Raw genomic sequence first — 24,369 nt, 5'->3', positions numbered from 1 at the left:
AATGTACTGACATCAGGTTCTAGCTGCCCTAGGCCTAGTTAGAGTCAACCAATGATTAGTGAAAAAATTAGATTGTTGACACTGATAAAACAAAGACTTTCAAAGCCAAATTTTCATTAAAAAATTATTAATCTGACTTGTCTCTTTAATTAAGCATTTGTGAAATGATAGAGAATGTTCTCAATTTTGTTTGATTCATACTTAAAATTTTCACTGTCCGCTTACCAACACTAACCAAGCTTCGAGCAACCGAGCTAGATCATGGAGTTTAAAGTATATCTATATCTAAACATGTCCCACTGAACTTCACCTGACCCTTTCACACACAATTACTTAAGTACATAAGCACCTAGCTAGTTAGGTTACTCTTTCGTTAATGTATAAGGAGCCTTTTTACTAAAAATATAAAAGTATATAATGTTTATATACAGTTTATACTTAAGAGTACTGCACAGTGTAACAATATATGCCTCCTATGCCAATTAGAAATACAGAATTTATCTTAATAAATAGGAAATTAAAATGCAATAATAATATCTACTAAATATGTCAATGAGAAAAAACAATTCACATCAGAGTTAGTCTAGGAATTACAAGTTTGAAATTGATGGACAACTAAGGCTGAGGATCTATAGACAAGATAAAAAACAAGAGGCCTAACAGCCATGATGGTCACCTGAGGAGGCAATATTGAAAATAAAGGTTATAAGGTAGGTAGCTTTCAAGTGTGATGAAAAAGTAATTGTGACATTGATGATAGTAAGCCAGTGTTAATATATACATATCATCAAAACTGTTACGTTAAGTGCAATGGGACACAAACAATGTTATGTAAAAAAATTCATTTTTCCTCTATAACTAAAGTAAACTTTACCCTCTCCCAGCAGGAAATGTGAGATCCTGGGGACATAAAATTCAACATTTTGATAAAGCACTAAGAAACACTTCCATCAATGAAGAGCATTTGATTTTACCATATCTGGTTGTTGAGAAAAAGATTTTAAAAATTGTAACCAAGTTTGAAATATCTCCAATAGAAGTTAAACAAATCATGGTCAAAAACCTAATTTTCCTATATAAACTATAGTAAACTTTATAAAACTTAAGATATTTCCATCCATGAATAGCATGGATCCTACCATTTCTGCATCCCCTACCAACCTGGGGCTCGGGGACCTTATAATTCACTATTTTCATTGATCTTTGGCCAGGGAAGTTTTCTACAAAATTTGTAAGAAGCACAACATAAAGGCGATCGCAATAGGTCACCATGAGACTTTGTCTCAGTTGACCTAAAAAATTGATAAGAACAAGAGGCCAAAAGATCTTAATGATCATCTAACTATAAAGACCTATATATGCAACAGGCTTAATTAAATCAGCCTAATAAAAATGCTTTACTATTCTACAGCTTATTACACAGAAGACATTGTAAGTTCATAAAAACATTTTCTGCATACTTGAAATCATATTTTCAATATACACAAATGTTATTGCTCCAAGCCTATTGCTTGTTAAAAAAGATATTTTAAGATCTAAACTCATTTGATCCAAGATACCTTGAATATAGGTCAAGGTCAATTATTTGAATAAATCTTATAGCCCTTCAATTGCTTATGTTATAGCACCAATATCAACAGCCTGGACCACATTATTATTGAGAAGTAGTCGTTTAAAGATTTTAACACATTTGACCCCTATGACCTTTGAAAAGAAAAAAGGTCAATCACATGAACAAAATTGGTAGCGCTGCATCCCAGCATGCCACAGGCCTAAAATAAGCACACTAAGCTTTTTGGTCATTTAGAAGGATTTATTGAAAGATTTTGATATATTTGACACATGTGACTTTGAATAATGGTCATGGTCAATAATATTATATGGTTGCACTTCATCTCAGCATGCTACTAGCCAATATCAGCACTTTTGGTCATTTGGTTATTGAGGAGAAGCCATTTCAAGATTTCTACACATTTATCTACCATGGCCTCGAAAATGGATCAAGGTCATTCATATTAAGAAACTTGGTAGCCTACCATCCTAGGATGCTACAGCTCAAATATCAACACCGTAGGCATTTTGGTTAAAACCTGTGTAATCAAACTCTTCTAGACCAGGTCAATAGTTTTAGGAATATGGAGTATTTGAGTAATCAGAGGCTGGTCATTTAGTGATCAGTCATCCAGGAATGTCCAATGTCCACTTTTTCTCCAATCCTATTTATGATTATGATGAAGTTTTGACTACCTTTTGATTTCTATTTCTTGACTTCAACCCAGTAGAAATATGTTAAATATGTTGTCATTCCTGGCACTGTTCATTTGTGACAAAATCAATGTGCTGAAGGCATGTTGCTGAGAATGCTGTCAGAATGAAGAGTAATTTTGAACTGTCTTCTTTTAACAACTTGAAATAAAAATAAGGTGCTCTTTCTGATTATTAACCTCATCCTCAAAAAAGAATTGATAGACATACATGGTGAATCATCTTAGCTAGTTCATCTGTACCCTCCAGCTAAATATGTGCCATTCTGAAATTCGGTTTTAAACAGAAATCAAAGTTTCATTCGAACAGCACTTGATTTTTCTCCTCCTAAAATTAATAATTATGAGGCAGATGATGGTATGGTACAGGAATGTTACAATGGCATTAGTCCAAAAATTATAAGCTCTCCTCTCAGACACTAGATTGATCGGAACCAGTACAATAAGATAGATACCTCTAGCACTTCCTATGTTATAGCAATAACAAATTTTTATAGTAAAAATCCAGGATGGGCATACGTCAACCATTTTGCTTTTCTGATCCGTTAAAAAAAATAAAGGTAAAACATACATCTAGGGACTAAACGGAAACCTTCATATGAAGAAACTTGAGAAGGATCAATCCAGGACTTCCCTAGAAATAGCAATAATAAGCCATTCATGTCAAAATCTAAGATGGACATCTAGCTGTCATTCTATTCTTTGGTTCAGTCCCAAAATGAGACAACGCACAAATAGTGACCATGGTTACAATACATCCCAAATTTTACAATAATTCTTTGAGTATCTTTTAAGAAATAGAGGTAACAAACTACTACTGTCAAAATCCAGAATGGCTATTTATAATGAGAACCAATACTTTTTCAGATCAGTCTCAAAAAGGGCCAATGTACCATGTGGGACCAAGAGGAACTTCCAGATGATCTTTGAGAGTGACCTATCCAGTTCTTCACAAGAAAAAATGATGACAAGAATTGTTTAAGAACAGACGTACGACACACAATGCACAACAGACAGCAGACCATGGACGAAGGGTGATTTGTACAGCCAACCATCTATAATGCCATTTTTTAAATGAATTTTGCCCTTTTCCAAAAAAGCTAGAAAATTTGGAGTCCTATAAATTTGCATATGTTATATGCCTGAGATATCTTGACATTCTATTAACATGACACAATTAAGTTATTTATAGATACCTATGTCATTGTGTGTACAGGTGTGTACAGGTGCACAATCAATGTATTAATAGTATGGATTTAATTGTATTTGAAGTACTATACATATGCATGATCAGAACACAATGGCATTTTACAGCGATATCAATAAACAATTGTTCACAGAAAAGTCAATATTCATAATAAGTACATACATAAATAATAACTCAGAATCAAAATAATAGGTCATTTTGGTCTGGTTCTGTGAAGGTGAAATCTCTCTTACTTCACTTTTAGTGATAAATGTATATAACTAAGATTGTTTAATAGGTTTAATATATTTTTGGAAGTTGATTTATTTTTGCAGGTTTATTTATTTTATCTCAAATATGCAGAGAGGTGCTAAAGATATGATGACATTGATTCAAAACAAACTACTCCCCCCCCCCCCCCCCCCCCCCCCCCCCCCCCCCCCCCCCCCCCCCCCCCCCCCCAAAATGGCATTCTGCGAACGAAAATCATGTCCAGACTTGCCATCTCTCATTGGAATTGTGGATCTCCAGTGATGGATGACTGAGAATCAGTTTTTTTGTCAATAACAGATCTAAATGTGACGTGTATAGCATTCATCATGTCTTTGTGAATTTAGGAGTATATTAAGAACATTATACTATCAACTTAGGTATACATATGAAGTTCCATTATTGATTGTTTTATGTTGATAGATAGCCACAAATATGACTGGTTGTTTGACCTATATGTCTCAATTGTTGATAAATACATTACTGAATTGTGGCAGTTATGATAAAAAGCCTCTGTATGAAAAATAGATTAAATGTATAATTGATACACCCATCATTGTTACAGTATATTATAGTCACTACAAGTTCAGGGAATTCCTACACGGAGATGCTATACAATTACAGCAGACAACTAATTATCATGTCATACCCTATGCATACTTTTGGTCACTTTTAATTTTGATATTCTGCAAGAAATTTAGCCATGCAGTCTATTTTTTACTTCTTATCTATGCACAAATACACATTTGTATACTTCAAATACAAACATAATGGAGGAATATATTTAAGTTCTTTTAATTTCAGCTACAGTCTTCTGATTAGAATGAGAATTATTAATAAAATCATAAATTACTATAATTATGGAAATATTTGATAGATATTTCGGAAATAAGAAATTCCACACAGCCAAAATTTTTGTTTAGTTGTATTACTTGATAATAATTAATATCTTATTTTATGAAAGTCATATTAAGGTTGAAATTTCATAGAGGTGTTATTTTTTCCAAATCAGCAGCTAGTGCATTATGAAAAGTTTATGTTGTATCTTAGGTCTGTAATGTAAGCTGTTTAGAATGCATATGTAGTGTACTTTGGTGCTTCTAATTCTGCCATATCTGCTAAACAATACATGACTCCATGAATACTGGCATCCATGACATCAAAAGTGAAGACAAGGAAAGTGTCATATATAGTTTAAGTAGGATTTATATAATCTTAGTGACATAAATATCAAAGAGGTACAGTTAATTTATAATTTACATCATTAAAATGTTTTATCTTAAAAAAAACAAGAGATCTTGGTGCCCACCATTGTTTGATCTTTATTTGCTTTTTGAAAGATTTTTTTCTTTTTTCCCTCAATTTTTTCCTCTTCTCTCTTTCGCTCTTAATGATAAGAAATTTTAACATTCCCTTGCAGAAATAGTGATGATTGTTTTTATCTGCCAAATCCAAAATGGTTGCCTGGAAGCAATTCTGTTTTTTACTGATCAACCTCTGATTCAAACAAGAACAACCAGGGATTAAGAGAAACAAACCCATGAAATTTGAGAAAAATCTATGCAGCAGTTCTAAAGAAATAGTGATAACAAACTTTCTAAGTTATAATCCAATATGGCCGCCTGTCAGCCATATTCTTTTTCTGATCAGACCAAAAATCAAACCAGAATAACCAGGGACCAAGGGACCCCTACACTTGGTCTGTAAAATTGTTATTTTCTGATTTTTTTGGTTTTATCCACATATAAGCCTCACTGATATATATGTCGCATGCCCGACTCATGAGGAAAAATGCAGCAGCTTATCAGTCAGAAAATATGGTATATATAGCTGAAAACCATTGAATTTTCTGTTTAATTGTATTCTTATTGAAAAAACAAATTAATGGTAATATAAACATAAAATAATCTAGAAATTGTTGGCCAATAATTTGACAGGCTTTTCATCAATACATAACATCCTAACTAGGTCAATAGTGTCCATTAACATGGTAGCTAACCATTTAAGTAATTCATATATTACAGACTCTAGACTGTACAGCTTCAGATTATTTATTTGTGTTTCCCAAAAAAGAACTTTCTACATGTGACCCCTTCATTCACCAAAAGATGAAATTTAATACAATATTTTCTTACTACTATCAATAGCAAACAAATCCAAATAACAAAACATCATCACCCTGTACCTCTTAGCTACTGAAATGAAGCCATTTAAAGAGTTTGATAAAATTGACCCCCTGTGACCTTAAAATTGGGTCAAGATCCTTCATAGCATCAAAGCTGATAACTAACAACTGGAACATTTTACATGTGAAATATTAAGGATGTAGACCTTAGAGAACTTGAACATCTAAAATGTCTCTAGGCCTTGTAGAATTTCAAATGTGAATTTTTACCTCTACCAAAAACTGGAAATTGATATGTTATTAACAAAAATTTCCTGAAAAATATCATTTATTTTTTATCTTACATAGCATATCCAAAAAGGAATTAAATACATTCAATTGTTTAAGAGATATAGCAATTTGACATCAAGGTGCCCACATTTCGTTTTTCTGATGAAGTTGAAAATGTCACTAACTTGTAGAGGACATCTGGGGAAACATTGTCCAGATCAATTACTTGAAATATCAGAAATTGATATAGGTCTAAATAAATTTTACCAGTATGTTGGCATTTTAAAAGATCAAAGAAAATTTTCAAAATGACGTCTAATGACATTTAGCATTGATCTATATAAAAAAATGAGAAAATAAAAAATTTGTGACCTTTGAACCAACAGCTTACATATGGGAATTATCTACAAATAATTTAATTACATAAACTCATTACAATCAATGATTTTAGAGATATGACTTTCTAAACGTTTTTTACAGATGACGTCATTGCGGCCATATTGGATTCAAGACCTACTTAAAAATGTTACACATACATCTCCAGATATGTACCTACAAAGTACTAAATAGATTATAAACTTATCTCTTACCGATTAAAAGATTTAAACTCCATAAATTTCAAAAGAAGAATAATGATAATAAGAAGATAACAATAACAAAAAGACCTTATGAATGTTCAAAAATGTTTGGTTTGATGTTAGATTGATCTTGACATCAAATAGTTTTACGCTACATCTGACCATGAGTCAGATGCTGTGCATTTTAAATGGTTGAATTCTACCATTTTAAGTTTTTATCCAGAATTCTGTACAAAACTGCTTTTATATATCAAATTAGAGAAACTCAGAATGCACACTGAACACATTCAAGAAAAAAACAAAGCTGTGACTTTCAGAAAGCACAACTGTAACAACAACTGACTTGTCAAAACTACCAAATTATATCACCACTGGACATCACTGGAGAAGTTATATACAATTCTTATGTCATCACTGCAGTCACTGATGACATAATATTTTATCAAACTGATAATTATGGTTCTATATTTCCATGGAAAAATGTATGAAATGATAATCCATGTATAGTATTTAAAATTATGATATACAGATGTTGCTTTCGATTAAATATCTGCCATCAAATTTAACATGTATAATGATATAAGGTTTGCACCAAACAACTCTGATAATTTCAGCAATGTCAGGTAAAACATTGTTGTAAATGATATGATCACTCATGAACGCTGATGAAATTACAGTTTTACTTATCATCACACTAACATATACTACATCATGTGAGTACTCAACTTGTGCTATTGAATTTAATTATCTTACATCATTTAATGCACCTCAAGAAATAAGATGTGAAGATTATGGCAAAATATATGCTTCCTCGTGATCAAGTACCTGAAGCTTTTGCTAATTAAAGTTTAAAATGTCAACACAATCAGCAAACAAAACATACTTTTACCAGTAATACATCATCAAACTGGTGGGCTTACACGAGTGGGTTATAATTCAATTATCTTATTTTATAAAATAACAGCATTCACTCCTTCATGAAATCATTTCAAAACCCATTTTTCATTTTTGCTGAAGTAAACCTGCGTTGTTGGTTTTTTTGTGAAGAAATTAATCAGCCCAGCATGGTTATTAACAGCCAATGCCCAATGATGACTATAGGGAACCAAGTGTCCAAAAGGCAACCACTATACACAATATATATTCAAGTGAATGCTTTCACACTCATGTAAATTTGAGGTTTTTTAATGTAAAACCAATTTTCATGATGTAATACTTACCATAACTTTAGTATGCAATTACAGTACCTACACCCATCTTTGTATCCCAACAACAAAAGATTCAAAAGAAAAACAATCCCGCCCTCCCTACGATCCATGAGCCATCACGGCAGGAACGCAGAGTGATCTCCCTTCCTCTAATAACCTTTATGGCGTAAACCCCACAGAGGGGCAGCCAGGCAGATAAGGAAGAGGGGAGGATAGGGTGGGACTCCATAAAGTTATGGTAAGTATTACATCATGAAAATTGGTTTTACATTAAAAAACCTCAATTTCATTTCAGTAATAATTACCATAACTTTAGTATGCGAATTCGTCTTACCGTAGTGGTGACTAGAAGCCAGGCAGCCCCTTCAGCACAACCAAAGTAGTAGGGAGGGAGAACAGAGTGCTAAAGTGAAGGAAGGGACCTCTCTGTGAAAGAGCAGGTGTACCCACATGCCGCCGTACGGAAAGACATGGCCCGGGGCTAACGAGGAGGCCCAGCCACTGACTATGCCACCACCAAAGGTCCCAATGAATACAGGCCTTCTGAGTGGGAAGCTAGGGATCACAGATAAAAATCTGTTAAGGTATCCCTGCCCTGCCAGAATACTGCAGACATGACCTCCTGAAAGGAGGACTCATTGAGAGAAGGGCCCACGATGAAGCAAGGGCCCTGACCTCGTGAGACCGCGCTTTCACTCTCGCCCGAGCCAGATCATCAAAATGCTCGTAAGCATACTAAATCACCTGGCAAACCCACCTGGAAACCGACTGGGAGGAGATATCTCGTTGCCCCTGTTTAATGGGCAAAACAGACGGGATCGAGAGCCCCGCCCCCCCTGGTTTTATCAAGATAAAACCTAAGAGCCCGACAAGGACAAAGCAACCTATCTCGCTCCTCCGAGCTAGTCACAGCCAGGATCCTGATGGGATCGTGCGAGAACCCCGGAACCTGATTCTTCGCTAAAAACAACTCTATTCATAGCAAAGCCTCTGATTAGGGCAGAAAGAGAGGAGGACTAACCGATCTCCTTCCTGCCATAACAAGCAAGAACTCTGGCAATAGCTGTACGATAGCCAGCAATAGTGCCAGGTGGCAGATAGCGGTACCTAAACAGAGAGATTAGGAATTCCGCAATCAAATGCAGAGGCTTCGAATGAATAAGCTTCCTTGCCGACACACCAATCACAGAAGATCATCCAACGTGACTGGTAGACGGCAGAAGAGGAAGCCCTGATTGATTGCTCAATGCAATCTGACACCTCTTGAGAAAAGCCTGCCTTGGCGTGGCTTCCAGAGATAGCCTCAGCGCGTGAAGGTGGAGGATCTCTGGTCAAGAGTGTGTCGTTCTGGGCCAAGGCTGGCGAAGGAGATTCGGTCTGGTGGGGAGAGCCAAGGGCTCCTCCACCAGAAACGACAAGAGCTCCTGAAACCAAGCTTGCCTCGGCCACAGAGGGGCTCTCAGAAGTAAGGAGCAGTGATGCTCCCAGAACTTCTGTAGAACCCTGCCCACCAGGTTGAAGGGAGGGAATGCATATGCATACGTCCCTTCCTATTCCAGAGAAAGGGCGTCCACAGCCCACGCCTTACGGTCTGGGACCGGGGAGACGAAGGTTAGCAGCTGGTTGTTCAGGGAAGTGGCAAACAGGTCTATAATAGGTCTGTCCCACGCCTGACAATTCCCCTTGAAAATCAAGGGACACAGCTGCCATTCCGTCAACACCGGCTGGTGGCGCCTGGAGAGTGGCCACCAACACACTCAGCCTGCCAGAAAGATGCTTGACCGCTATGGTCAACTGCATGTCCTGGCAGAGAAGATGGATGTGGATGGAAAGGGCACACAGGACATGAGACCTGGTGGCCCCTGTCTCTCCAGATACGCGACAACTGTTGTCGGTAGCCACACTTTGGACTGCAGGATACCCCTAAAGGACTGCAGAGCCAAATGAACAGTCTCATCTCGAGTACACTGATGTGCTCTGAGAGTTATTCGCCAGACCACTCCCCCATCGAGGTAAGCTCACATTCCTGTCATGAACGCGTCCATGAACAGGATCATAGAGGGGATAGGCTTGGTCAGAGGTACCCCGTGGAAAACGTTCTCCTGAATGGTCCACCAGCAAGAGAACTCCCTGACCGACTGGGTAAGCGGGATCCAGGCCTCCTGGATGACGGAACCCAGTCAGACAGGAGGAACATCTGGAGAGGTCCGATGTGAATCCTCCCTAGGGGGACCACATATGCCAAGGAGTTGAGATACCCCAGAAAACTGAGGAACCAATGTACCTGGACAAGCGACCAAGTGATGAAAGTCAGAGCCAGAGCCCTGACCTTCTCAAACTTCTCCAGAGGTGGAAGGGCTAAGCCCCGAACCATGTCAAAATGGTTCCCCAGGAAGAAGAAGTCCTAATATGAAGGAACCTCTGACTTCTCTCTGGAAGGAATGAAGCCGACTCTGAGCAAGAGTTTCAGGACCAGACGAGTGTCCTTCACTAATGATTCCCACACCAAAAGAGGCATGAGGGAGTCGTCGAAATAGATGTGGACGTCTATTCTGCAGGAGTGAAGGAAACACCAGCAGCAACTTGGTGAACACCAAAGGAGCTGTCGTGAGCCCCAAGGGCATCTCTGCCTTGGCAGCATGGTCCCTACTTCCTCCTGGAGCACCCGTGCCCTTTCTGAATCCCCGGGAGGAGGAAAGAAACAAAAACGGCCAGGAGGCGAGGGACGAATCCTGAAGAAGGGGAATACCTAGACCCTCCCTGACCACCGACAAAAGCCCAAGCGTCCTCTGTAATATCCTGCCACTAGGAAAGGAAAGCAGAGAGACGTCCGCCCACAGGGAGTTCCGGATGGGGCAGATCGAGCCCCTGCCAGACCAGAGAATCGTCTGCCCACCCGGAGCCTGAGCCTGCAGGAGAAGGACATGAGCCCGGGAAAGGAGAACCACCGTCCACCCGGCCATACCCTTCGCCTTTAGCGGCCAAGAAGCAGAAATAGTCAGGAACCCTTCTTCTTGCCCCCAGGAGGTTTCTTACCCTTCCTACCCTTCCCCTTGTTGCCGTTGAAGTGAGGTTGGGACTTGGGCTGTGCAGAAAACTGAGCAGCCGAAGACTTCGCCTGCTTCTTAGGAGGCACTGACCCCTGCGAGGCACTGGCCTTCTCAGCCTGAAACCTCTTCACCAGAAGTGCTGAGGCGACCGAGTCCTCCTTCATATCCTTCTGAACCCAAGGAAGAGCTCCCCTGAACAGGGTAGAGCCCTAGAAGGGGGCATTCAACAAGCGGAAACGGTAGGGTTACTGGACTGGGCGGAATTTCAGAACTGAAAACTGCCTAGCCAACACGGCATTGACGAGCAGAGAACCTGCAAGGCTGCCGTGTCCTGTATGTCGGCCGTTCTGTCTCGGATAACCGACACTCAGGCAAATCGGATACCCTGTATAGACAAACTGTCAGGAAGTCTATGTATGACAGAACTTGGATGGAGAGGTGCAACATTCTCTCCATCCTGTGGTGCTCTTTGGGATCGAGCACCACCTGGTCCACTGATTTGCCGGGCCAGGCAGCCAGCTGTCTCAACTCCAGCTGTGCTGGTTGAGAGGCCAGCTGCCCATCATGTGTGGCATAGTCGGAAGCTGAAGCCTCCGACAATTCACCAACACCGAGCTGCAGACCGACAAACCCGAGAGCACGGGTAGAGAAGGAGTCCTTCTCTAAAACCGGAGCCCGGGCCGTGGCCAGAACCGAAGACATGATATTGCCTTCTGGCAGAGACCGATCTGAGCGAACGGAAGCCCGAGGAGCCACCAGGGAACCCAGAAGGATGGTGGATTCAGGCGCCGACGATGCTGAGGCGGTGGGCAAACCTCCGCCCTGAGAATCCGGGAGATGTTGGCCCGGAGGACCCGCATCCCAGAAAGCACATGCTGAGCCTCAGCTTCAGCAGTCTCAGGGCCATCTTCCCCTTGTGAACCCTCTTGGCCCAGGAGAAAGATGAATGACATCGTCTTCCTCTGCCGAGCCCGCACCCTCGATGTCCATCTCCTCCTCAATAGAGACCGAAGTCCCCTTGGGAGGAACAGGGGCTGCCAGAGGAGCCATCTCCGCAGAGGGGAACTCCTCTTTATGGCATTTGGACGCAGCGCGACCAACAGCTGTAGCTGTAGGCTTGGGTCGGAGACCCGAAGCCGACCCCTGGGAACAGGAGACCGACGGGTCCGCGCTGGAGGCGGAAGTCCTTAAGGTCTGGCAAACCTTTATAGGACCGGCCAACAAGGCCCCCGAAGTAGCAGAACATTGGGGGGATTCCGCACTGCTATAACATCTCCTAGAGGAGAGACCAACCCCTATGGGTTCCACGAGTGAAGACCCATGGGGTAAAAACCCAAACCCCTGAGGGAATGGGAACGGTCCAGCGGGCCGGGAGTGACCCCAGAACTGGCCAAGATGGCCTGCCTGAGTCTGGGGCTGGACATCCTGTCCAAAGGACCAGGATGAACCGCCACTCCCACCAGGTGGAAACCCAGACATGTACAGGCTAAGCCCGTAACTGCTGAGTAACTGTTGGTACCCAAAACCATCCGCAGGTTGGCCTGGGCGACCCAGGAATAAGTGCCCGCAGGCACCCCTACTCCCTGAGCCCGGGGGAAAGGGAGACCGGAAACCGGACTCCTGGCCTGAAGCCCCAAACCCTTGGAGGAAAACCCCCTGGGAAACCCTGCACTGGGAAATCTGGATTGGGACGGAAGTCCCAGAGCCAGAAGCCTGTGAGGGTGGGAAAACAGACCCCGCGCTGACACCAGGATTAGTGAACTCAAGTGTCACTAATCCCCGTAGCCACAGACAATCCTGACAAAAAGTCTGTGGCCCCTGAACCTATACCCGAAGGCACAGTTCCGGAGTCAAAGCGGCCCCCACCAACGACGCCACCTGGCGTGCCGAGGTCCCTGAAGGAATCAGAGACCTCGACCGGAAGTCCCTTTCCGACGGTAACACCGCCGCCTATCGAGAGCTACCGGCCAATTCGACCCTTGACTGCGCCGAGTCAGGGTCGGGCTGCCCCCCCCCTACTCCAGGACGCACCTGGACAGGGGGAGCCACCCCCTGCTGAAGGGCGGAGCTCGGTGGAACGAGAGCACCCCCAGCAGGAACGCTCTGGTTCAGAACTTCAGGAGGGAGGTCTTAAAAAGCTTACTTCCCTTACCGGAAGAAGAGGACGAATCCCTCTTCCGGCGGAAAGTAGGCTGGAAAGGCATGGGAGCCTAAGCAGCAGACTCCATGTGCAAACAAAGTTCACATAGTGAGGTCTGGCTGTAATGTCGGCAAATGGGACAGGTATCATGGGGTTCCCATTATCTATAGAAATAGGAACATCCATGCGCTGACCCCCGACGTAAACCCGGCACCTTTATCCAGCATCGAAACAATAAAAAATTGTAACAATGAAAACAAGGATAAAAAGTTTTCTAACAATCAAAAAACTACGAACGAGATCATAAAACCTACCGTACGCAGCAAGATTGTACTGCAAAAAAAGAAAACGGTCGTACAAAACGGCCGACAAAGCAGCAAGAAAACAATTTCAACTTCACGAAAATCCGAGTGACGAGACAAGTAGTCACTCACTCGAACACGCGGAGTAAAAACACGGCCGGAAACGAAGTTCTCGAACAATCAAAAAACTACGAACGAGAGCACAAAGCCTACCGTACGCAGCAAGATTGCACTGCATAAATAAAACGGCCGTACAACACGGCCGACAAAGCAGCAAGAAAACAAATTCCAACTTCACGCAAATCCGAGCAACGAGACAAGTAGTCACGCACTCGAATACGTGGAGGAAAAAAAAAAAAAACGGCCGGAAATACGGTCAAAATAAACAAATGACAATACTTAATTTCACAATATAAGTTGGGAGATGGGTTTATAGACTACTAATAGAGTAACAATATACTAAAACGACAATGGCAGTACGAAGAGAAGGAGTAAGAAAAGCACTTAGCTCAGACACCTCCGCACTCGTCGGCAGCCATAAAGGTAAGAGGAAGGGAGATCACTCTGCGTTCCTGCCGTGATGGCTCATGGATCGTAGGGAGGGCGGGATTGTTTTTCTTTTGAATCTTTTGTTGTTGGGATACAAAGATGGGTGTAGGTACTGTAATTGCATACTAAAGTTATGGTAATTATTACTGAAATGAAATAGTATATTTATCATTGTTTGACAATTATAATGGTCACCTTGACCTTTGTCTTGAAAGAAGAATTCTTCTTTATTCTGGTCTTTTCTTAAAACAGTTCAGATCAGTACATTCCTGGAGGATCCTGTGTAATTATAATGATCCAAATGAGTTAACTATTATTATATCAGCATTTATTTGATAGTAACTTTATACAGATTTTCAACTAATATTATACATGCCATCAAATCAATTTAAACATTCTTGTTTAAACTGTACAACTATTTTAAAGAATTTTGATACTGATTTTTGTATGTATACATACATGTCGTTGCTATGACCAGAACAAGGCTCAGGTATTTACCGGTACACTTTTTGCCTGCATGTTCTTAATCCTCTGTGTATATCCAATGCAATATAAAATTTGTTATCAGGGCAGACAGTGAAGACAAATTCTAGGAATAGCCAACACTGGCTAAGACAAAGCACCTCCTACACAATTCCAATACGTATTCTCTAGGTTTTCAGATAATTGAGCACTCAAGGTGTATGCCAGGGACTCAATTAATCCCAAACTCATAAGAGTGCCAACGGAGACCTGACAATGATCACATGTAATATGATTCCACGTAACCTGATCAGTCTCAAGTCTTGCTGTTCTAGGAAAAATCTCTGGCAAAAAATGTAGCCGTACATGTATACTATCTTACAGTATTTTCAAGCTCCGATTTTTTTCTGACACATCATGGCATTGTCTTTGTCTTCTAAAACAGGATGTATATCTTGTATTAAAATCTACAAGAGCAGTATTTGTATTTAAGGATATTTCTGTTGGCCAATTTGCCTGACTTGTAGAGAGCCAATGTAGGACCTATCTCTAATGAGAATTCAAATTATGAAGTAGGTTGGTTTACTAAAATAGAATTTCATTAACTGAAATAATCTCTTTTAAACTCAGTCTATGAAAATGATACCAAGCATTTGTAATCAACATAAGTTTAAATTCATAATTTTCCAAACAGTTGTGGTAAGTAACAATAATGATATTGTTAGCCTCAAGTAATCAATTACATGAAGCGATACTGTCATGAATTCAATCCAGTGTTGCAGCATATTTGGCAGATCTATATGCCTGTACATATTTAATAATACTATCTGTGCCAATTCACATTGACTTATGATCTGATCTATGTCTCAATAGTATTACTATCAGGTCTTCAATTCCCAAATCCTAAACTTTTACCCTAATCATACAATCACTGAAATCCTAAAAGGACAAAGCAGCTGTAATATGCAGTCTTAATTTGTATTAAAAGGTGCTATCCACTTGTAAGTCTTTTGTACAATCTTTCATGATGGCCAAATTGGGTCATTTCAGGCAAGTTTCAGCTGAATCCCACTAGTGGAACTTAAAAAGAAGTTTGAAATAAATGTTACTCTGGGAAACTATGATTGCACGATAATGTTACCAAATTGCCACCATATTAAGCATTTGAAGAGGCCAAACAAAAACTATTTGCTTGTTTCTTTTTCTTCCAGCATCTGGATCAGCTTTCATCTCAAAGGCACCAGTTGAGCTTAAAAAGAAGTTTGTAATGTGTTCTTCAAGATGGCAGCAATATTGAATTTCCAACATTAGTCAGAATTATCTCTAATCTCTACATGAGGTGTTATTCTTTAGGAGCCATGATACACCTTTGTAAACAGCTCAATTGGAGTACCAAAAGTTTACCCCATGATCATGGTCAAAGATTGATGTTGAGCAAAATTATAGCAGCATCCCTGACAATACCAACAAAGAAAACACATGTAGACTATTTTGTATGCCATCTTTCAGCATTAACAAAAACACAAACGCTTTATAGGAAAACATATGACAATACTGTAACCAAATTACCATCATTTTCACTATCGTGGCAATATAAACATGTATCTCTAGAACACATCAGTAGTTGAAAAGCAAAAGTACAAAATGTAAACATGACGGTTACTGACTGTTTACAAACAATTACTCTTCTGCGATGTATAGTTTTACAGATAAACAAACTAGTATATTCAAAATACTGATAAAACAACCAAAATTAAAAATAATGGAATAATTTCTAATTTGACAAAAATGCTTTTTTCAAGAATCTTGAAATGGCATAAACAAAATTATATAGGGTACTGCAATGAAATCAGGGATAGATTGGACTATCTCTGGATCAGCAAAATTCCGCTGATGGAACTGGTTTGAAATAGGTGTCAAGAAGGCCGAATATATCTTGTGTCACTTTTTCATCTTCCTTTATCAAACCATTTAATCAATTTTCAGCTCAATGGCACCATTTGAATCAGTGGACATTTTTTATTTTTTTATTTTTCAAGTTTGCAGCCATACTGGATTTCAAACTGACCAAAAGATAACAACACTTTGTCAGGAGCACCAGTTGCAAAGAATCCTTACAGGCAAGTTTCAGCTGAATCCCAAAAGAAAAACTTCAAAAAGATTTATATATGTCATATGGATATGATCATGGATGAAACAGAATGACTTTAGGTCAGATGACCTATAATCATATACAGGTAGTATGTTACATGTTTATAAGCTCCTGATAGTACTCGAGCAGCCCTAGCTGTAGTTGTCTCTAACCCTGATCATGTATTTGATATACTGATCAATATCATCTAAGATGTATATTTGTATACATGTACAGTCTACTGTTTAGTACAGAGATAATACCCTTGTTGATGTAAGACACAGATGTTTGGTATTCTAGAAATGACTTATTGAATTTGTAAAATTTTAATTAGAAATTAATGTTGACACCAGGAATAACTCATACACATTCTGGACGATGAATTAAATTATCGTTTAAACACATGACCCTTAATAACTTTATCTCATATCTAAATGCCTACATGGCATCAACCAGACCCCGCAGCTTACGACAAAAAACATAGTATTTGATATCATAATTAAGTCTGTAAAAGGTTGTAGGAACGTTCTTGCTAACAGCGACAACAGTTAAGAACAAATAGATATTTTAATGGTATATATAATATATACAAGCATTAGTTAACATTTTTCAGGATTTGAATTTTTAACTGCCACATCCATCTCTATTTCAAACAAATAACAATAAAACTGTACATTAATGGAGTGAGCAAATTGATTTGCTGCTGATTACATTAGTTTGAACAGTTGATAAACTAGAGCTGTCACCTAAGGGGTGACAAGTATAGATCATACTCCCTTGTTTAGTCAAGATTTATACCACATATTGTAAACATTACCTATGAGCTGACAGCAAAAAACTTGTGTATAAACATTTAAAAGAAATCCATTTAAATAAAGGAGCATAATTCTTCCAAAAATGGTCAAAATACAAAATTGTTTGAGGTTGCGCAACAATATAGAAGGAGGTATGATAAGCTAGACTCTACTAAATATTACCTTGATATTTTTGCTGTCACAATAAAAGATGTATAATTCATATATTTTGTACTCAGATAACCAAACATTATCTTACATAAATGTTCTAATTAGCTCATGTCCAGAAGAATTTTAACCGAACAGACTTTTTCTGAAGAAAAAACTGGTCAAAAATCAAATCAAAAATCAATATTTTCCCCAACAGATCTTTATGTTTTGGAAATGCTGATTTTTTAAGCACAATTACAATTTTCACTTCAGAGCCAAGATCCTCATTGGCAGTTTCAGAGGTTGACAACTATACTAAGGTTACCTCCCTTCCTGAAATTTAGAGCATTGATTATATCTTTTCAATCAATGATGCTATGCAAAATCAGATTTTACTTATCTTGGAAAACAAGCTTTTTCAAAGAAAGATGGATGCTGTACCCATTAGAATTTTGAAAGCATATTACACATGCTTAACTGTATTTCATGATAGATGGTAAGTGTTGTTGCAGGAATGTGTTGATTATGAGAAGACTTTAGTCTACATATGTATAATTCAGGTCAGTTCACAGCTGACAGCTGCACCATCTAATCAACTAATTGCCTCAAAAAAAACGAAGACTAATTCAATTCACACTAAGAGAGATATGTGGTACAAAATGTGAAAGATTGATTAAGGTTAATTGATTATTCTCATTGGCTTCTAATATAAAGTTAGTTATTGTAGAGGTATATGATTTCATAATGGTATAATTGAAGCACATTGTCTTTTCCATTCCATTCTCTGATTTGTTTCTTTGCTTTGTAAAACAAGCAAACGGTTGTACCGACATTTTCACTCCATATGTGATCCTATATATAGCTAGCAGATATCCTCTTTTTGTCTGTGATCTTTAATCACTGACCAGATATCAAGTGAGAAATTTTCCTGGCTAAATTAAAAATCTCCACAACTTTATTTTTTAAGATAAAATGAATTTTGCTGGTATGTACATGTACAAATAAAGCTTTGTCGATGCTAGTGTCAATAACACATCGATATCGTTTACTTTGGAGAATGAGACAGATTTAAAGGTAGGATTGTTTCTGTGACAGAAAGTTACCTATCACAAAAATTACCAGTCTTCATGAATTATAAGAGGTTTTCAAATTCGGGTGCAAGGTATCATTGAAGTTCAGAAAATCCCATGTTATCTTTAAAATTGCAATGACTTACAAAATGCCAAATAACCACAACGTGCATTTTACATGAGCACTATTAAAGTTCTATGTTTACTCAGGAAAACGCATCTGTTACATGCACCTTCACAAGTGTATTATATGCATGATCAATTCCTCAACTGTTTGTTTGACAGTTCAGACCAAATGGAATGTAAACAAAAGTGACAAAGTTGGGGGATTTGATACTTTTTTCCTTGAAAATTATTGGAGGATGGTGGTATTAACAGGGTATTAAAAAGTAGGGAAAATGTTTTGAGCAAAGCCATGGCATTATTTGAGATTTGTGATACAACAGGGGGCGGTATACTAGAGAACTACTGTATTGTCAATTTTAAAAATCTATGTTTGTTAGGAGCTTTGAATCTATTACTACCTACTACACTGATATTTTCATTTTCTAATTATTGAATACCAAATGCTCTAATATATGAATCTCATACCTGCTAGTTGTAATCCAAGTTTCTTGGATCTCCAAGTCATTTCTGGTCTCTACCAATTATATATTCCCAGTAATTCTTTGAAAATCTTTAGAATTTTCCTTACATTAATAAACATATCAGTGTAACTGATGACTGCATCATGAAAATGACTTTATTGGACACAAAATTTTACCAAAGGGAAATAATTCTGTAATTAAGGGGTTGCAGGTTAGTACACTGCACATTGTCTTCATATGATCAATGTATACACCAAGTTTCATTATATAAATCCTAGCTTAAATGCAAGAAAAGTTATGCTCTGGGCTAAATCCTAGCTTAAATGCAAGAAAAGTTATGCTCTGGGCAAGACATTTGTAACAGAAAGGCCATAACTCTGTAATTAAGGGGTTGTAGGCGCTGAATTTGGTATAACACATGTTCTCATAGTATGATTTATGTATACACCAAGTTTCGTTTTCCTAGTTTACATGCAAGCAAAGTCATGCTCCAGACAAAAAGTTTTAACAAAGGGCAATAACTCTGTAATTAAGGGACTGATGGCCCTGAATTTGGTACACTGTATATCACCTTAGTATAACCAATGTATACATGTTTAAGTCACCAGCAGATTAAATTTAAGTACTGCTTCATAATTAAAAGACATTATACGATGATGTAAGCAGAATGATTAAGTCAAAGGACAGCTTCACAGGATGAAAAGAAACTACACAATGTTACAGGCAAATTGACTAAATCAGAGTGTTGTTTCAGAATTAAAGGAAACTATAAATCTTATCTATCTAACTACAATTTCAAAACAAGCTGTAAACATACAGTAAATCACTCCTGATGACCCAGATGGAAGCAGTAAGCAGTCACACTGTGAAGGAAACTGTGAAAACCCAGTAGTCAGGCAGGTGACCACACTGATCAGACCTTTTTACATCCAACTGGGGAATGGAACCATAATACCACTGAGCCATATCCAAACACCAATTCCAGGAGACCCCTGGCTTCTTACATAACATTCTTGACCTGTTGATTTTGAATCAGCTGACAGTTTTGCAGTTCCAGTAATGTATATAGGTAGGACATAAGACAACTAAACATTTCTACATCACATCAATTATATCTAACAAGATCCCGTCACCTCAAGGGTCAATATGTGTCCTTCTCTTTATTAATGAGCTATATTAATATCATGTACCCATTTAATTGTGACACAGTTGTGAGTCACATGAGGAAGCAAATATGTACCAAATAGATCTAAAATCAAAATTAATTTCCTTTTATGTCATGTGAAACACTAAGCAAATTCCACAATGCAATTTAAAACATCTCCTATGTGAGTCTTGCTCTGTCACCTGAGTCCTAATATTATGAAGGCAAAGTTGCTGACAAACTTCTAGAATCTAGAGAAGATTTCTTAAACATAGGCAAATTTCCTGAAATAGAATTAATGCTATTTCTCACTAAAACTAATCAAAATATTCCCAAAGTGTGACTTTCCTACAGTAAAACTGATCCCTATCTAGACCAAAACAGGGAAAGTTACCTGGAGAAAATAAATTTGGACAAAATTTGGAGAAATATCCTAGAGAGAGGTTAAGAAGATAGAAGATCCCCCCCACCCCCATGATCCCCACCCTATACACCCTAGGAGTGGGATCTGTATCTTTTTATTCTTTCATACTACTTTTATGGACTTTTGCTATCTTATCAGCGGACAATCATTCAGTAATATCTAACCCAGATTGAATTATTTCTCACTAAAAATTTACCCAAAAAGAAATTTCCTATAGAAATGAAATGTACATAACTGCCTAACTGAACAGAAAGTGGGGCCCAGGGGTTATGAAATTAACCCAGATTGAATATTATTTCTCACTAAAAATTTACCCAAAAGAAATTTCCTATAGAAATGAAATGTACATAACTGCCTAACTGAACGGAAGGTGGGGCCCAGGGGTTATGAAATTAACTATTTTGACTAAAGCATTTGGGACTTTTCCATCATCGATTCTTCAGTATCTTGTCTTGAAACGAAGGTATTTTCTTTCTAAAATTATGAAGGTATTGTCTTTCTAAAATTCCATCTTTTGGTCCTACCGTTCAGGTCCTTGGAAAGTGAAACTCATACAATTTAAAACTTTAGACTGTCATCAGCCATTGATTCTTTCTGCAAAATTTTATTGACATTGTGTGGTTTTTCAGCAGAAGTCAAAATTGGGAATATGTTAAGAGCTAAAGACAATGGAAGATGACGATCAGAAGAAGTCACTGAGCTTTGCTCTGGAGACCTTAAAATGTAATTAGCGGACATTTCTACAAATCTATTTGGTTTAAAATTGTAAGGTCAGTAACCTTTTTCGATACTTTAAAGAGCATTACTATGCAAGTCAGGATTTTCACATCATAAGAAGTATGAATCAGGATACTCTAATCTAACTGACATGCGCTACTGTGACATTTAATTCCCTCTACATGCAGTACTATAGATGCATAATGCACGCCCAAAACTCTGTCATACAATACGCAAAGGCTGCCTTGACAAGGCTACAGAGAAAATGTTCTTTTAAAAAAAATTGGTTATTTGGCAAAGAGAAAACCAGTAGCTAAGGGGAATGGACCATGTTCCCAACATGTGACTAAATAAAATATTCTGGTAAAAGTGCTTATTGATTGGGGACCCATTATCGTGATGTATCCAATTTTCATGATTTTTCAGGTACCATAATGCACATGCAAATTTTGTGACAATTTGTCAGACAAATATAACCATACTTACATCTATGATCTATAAAATCCAGATTAATCACTAGTTGTTATTCTTAAAATACTTTATAACAGCAGAACTATTATGGGTTTACCTTAAAACTGTAACAACAATTAAGGGAATATGCACAGTACTTTAATTGACTATCAAGCCTTCATTTATCTTTAAATTATACAGGAAAACTAAAGACAAGTTGATTTAATGGATGGTCACAAAAATAAAACATCCAGCAGCATTTTGATCATCATGGTCATGTAAGCGTTTTTTCAGACGACAACCATCAAATAGTAAAATACAATATCTGCTTCATTTTTTGTTTTCAGAGAGAAATTCCAAGCTTATGCATAAGTAAATTAAACAACTTCCATTCAAGTTATGTCTAGACCACCATATCAAGTACCACCCACTGTCTGATATGTTGCAGAAAAACAATGATAATCTTTAGAAGACATGGGATATCAACATAATCATATTATATTTTTTAAAATTTTTATTTATATTGATCAGAATTATTTTTGAGATCTTTTTGAACAAAAACCACAATGATGGGTACAGTACTCTGGGCAAAATAACCTGTTTTCATGGCTGACCGATACTCAATTCAATTCTCATTTCATAAAACAGCCAACTTGTCCACTCCCGATGAATAATAACTATGGGATGTTGGCACTTTCACTTCTACTAATTGAAGCCTTTGAACAATGCTATAGTAAGCTGAATTCACGTAGACAACTGAACAGCTGACCTTGCTGTGCATGAAAACTGTCAAAATAAAGGCCAGTCCCAGAAATGTTTGCATGCTTCAATTAGTTTCTTATTCATATCTTAATTGAATGAGAACTATTACTTATTCACAAGTTAATTTGACATACAAACAAATGACAATACAAACCAAAAATATTGGTCCACATTTTTTCTCTCACATAAACACATGCTGATTCTTGATTTTGGGGGTGAATCAATTAAAAAAAATGAATGAATTTATCTTGTGCATTTCTTCAATGATTTTAACCAAGTCTTTTGTGGATTTTGTGTTGAATAAGTTCATATATTATCAACACTATCATGAAAATGTTACTAATATTTGATATCTTAATAGGGTGTTTGGGTATATGCTCCAACTCCTGTTTATATTTACAATTATATCTTTGGTGTTTAACCTAATGTTGAAAAATAACACAACTATTTGTGTGATGTTAATATAGCTGGAATGTTTGCGACATGTCTCTCCTATGATTAAACAATACAAATTTAAGTCATTGACAAATATTCAAGATAAAACAGTGGGTCTAATTAATTTACTAAAATGCTTCTTGAACTCTAAGGTAAGGATAACTTCTAAGCACAAAAAAAATAACTTGAATTTGTGAATTTAAAAAATAAATTTCATGAACACTATATTTTTCACGATACATAGATCCCACAACAGTATGATCCTTGTTCTAAAACTTAAGTGAAACCTAAAAATCCTAGATTTCGTTTAGAGAGTAATAATTAAAGTAATTACAAACCTGAATAAAATGACTGACGTATTCCGGAAAAGTCCGCACTCTCTTCGAAAATTACATGCTAATACAACAAACCAAGTTACGTAACGAGTCTAAATCCACAAAGGTGTTTTAAACTTGCGTTTCCATCTGAAATATATTGTTTTAATAAAAAGGTCTAATGATAGATTATTTAAAACTCAGCGTCAGTGTCACATGGAAATACAAACTGCATGTCAACAAAGTGTGAAGCAAACTTAACAAGCGCTGGAGTGGTCTCCATGTCAGAAAACGGCTTGCTAGGGTAGACTTAATAACAAGAGTATATACGTTTACTTGCCTTTCCACACAAGTACTTTGCATATATGGTCAATGTTCACTTGACCAGTTGTACGTTATCTTGTTGCTGAGTGTCCTGAACTCTCAATGTCAACGGACAACTGACCACTTGCGATAGCATGTCTCTTGTAAACACAGAAGCTCGGCAGACGACAGCTTTGAGAAATTCAACACTCACTTCCTCCTACGTTCAAAAATATAAATAACCACTTACCTCATGACGTTTTAAATGAAACATCGTGTAGAGTCCGAATGAAAATGCTGCCATTTTGCAAATCCTGGATGAAGAGAGGCCACACGGCAGCTATTTAGGTCAGAAACATACTGAGGGCCGGTTTGGCGTATACATCTTACCTTGACCCTGAAATATGTCGTTAGAGTTGCCTCCCTTAATTCGCACGCATATCTCAGCTACGAGGCTCCAAAAGGGGGAAATTATCGGCTGTACACTACACCGTGTCTTGCTTATGCTACGAGTGTGACTGACATGGAAGAACACCAATTCTGAAATCGCGGTAACAAATAACTACAGTCGTAATTTTTCGTAACTCTTCTTGTTCTTCCGAAATAATTTAGAGATCTCTAAGAAGGAATTGAATGCATTTGTCACTGGCGGTTTTCCTAATGTGATGACATTAAAATGATATT

General features: G+C 38.0%; 1 protein-coding gene across 1 annotated transcript in view; it reads right to left on the bottom strand.

Annotated features, from left to right (window-relative positions):
• Positions 1-24,013, bottom strand: part of LOC132561955 (protein cycle-like) — a 97,897-nt gene extending 73,884 nt beyond the window's left edge. Inside the window, exon 1 of the mRNA XM_060226712.1 lies at positions 23,936-24,013. The gene's annotated coding sequence lies outside the window, so the exon portion shown is untranslated. The remainder of the gene's footprint in view (positions 1-23,935) is intronic.
• Positions 24,014-24,369: the final 356 nt, after the last annotated feature.

Source organism: Ylistrum balloti, unplaced genomic scaffold (genome assembly GCF_031769215.1).
Source record: "Ylistrum balloti isolate Yb309-2 unplaced genomic scaffold, AGI_CSIRO_Ybal_v1 Utg369568, whole genome shotgun sequence".
Classification (NCBI taxonomy): Eukaryota; Metazoa; Mollusca; class Bivalvia; order Pectinida; family Pectinidae; genus Ylistrum; species Ylistrum balloti.
The sequence above is the reverse complement of the archived record's forward strand: the minus strand, read 5'-3'. Positions and strand labels throughout refer to the sequence as shown.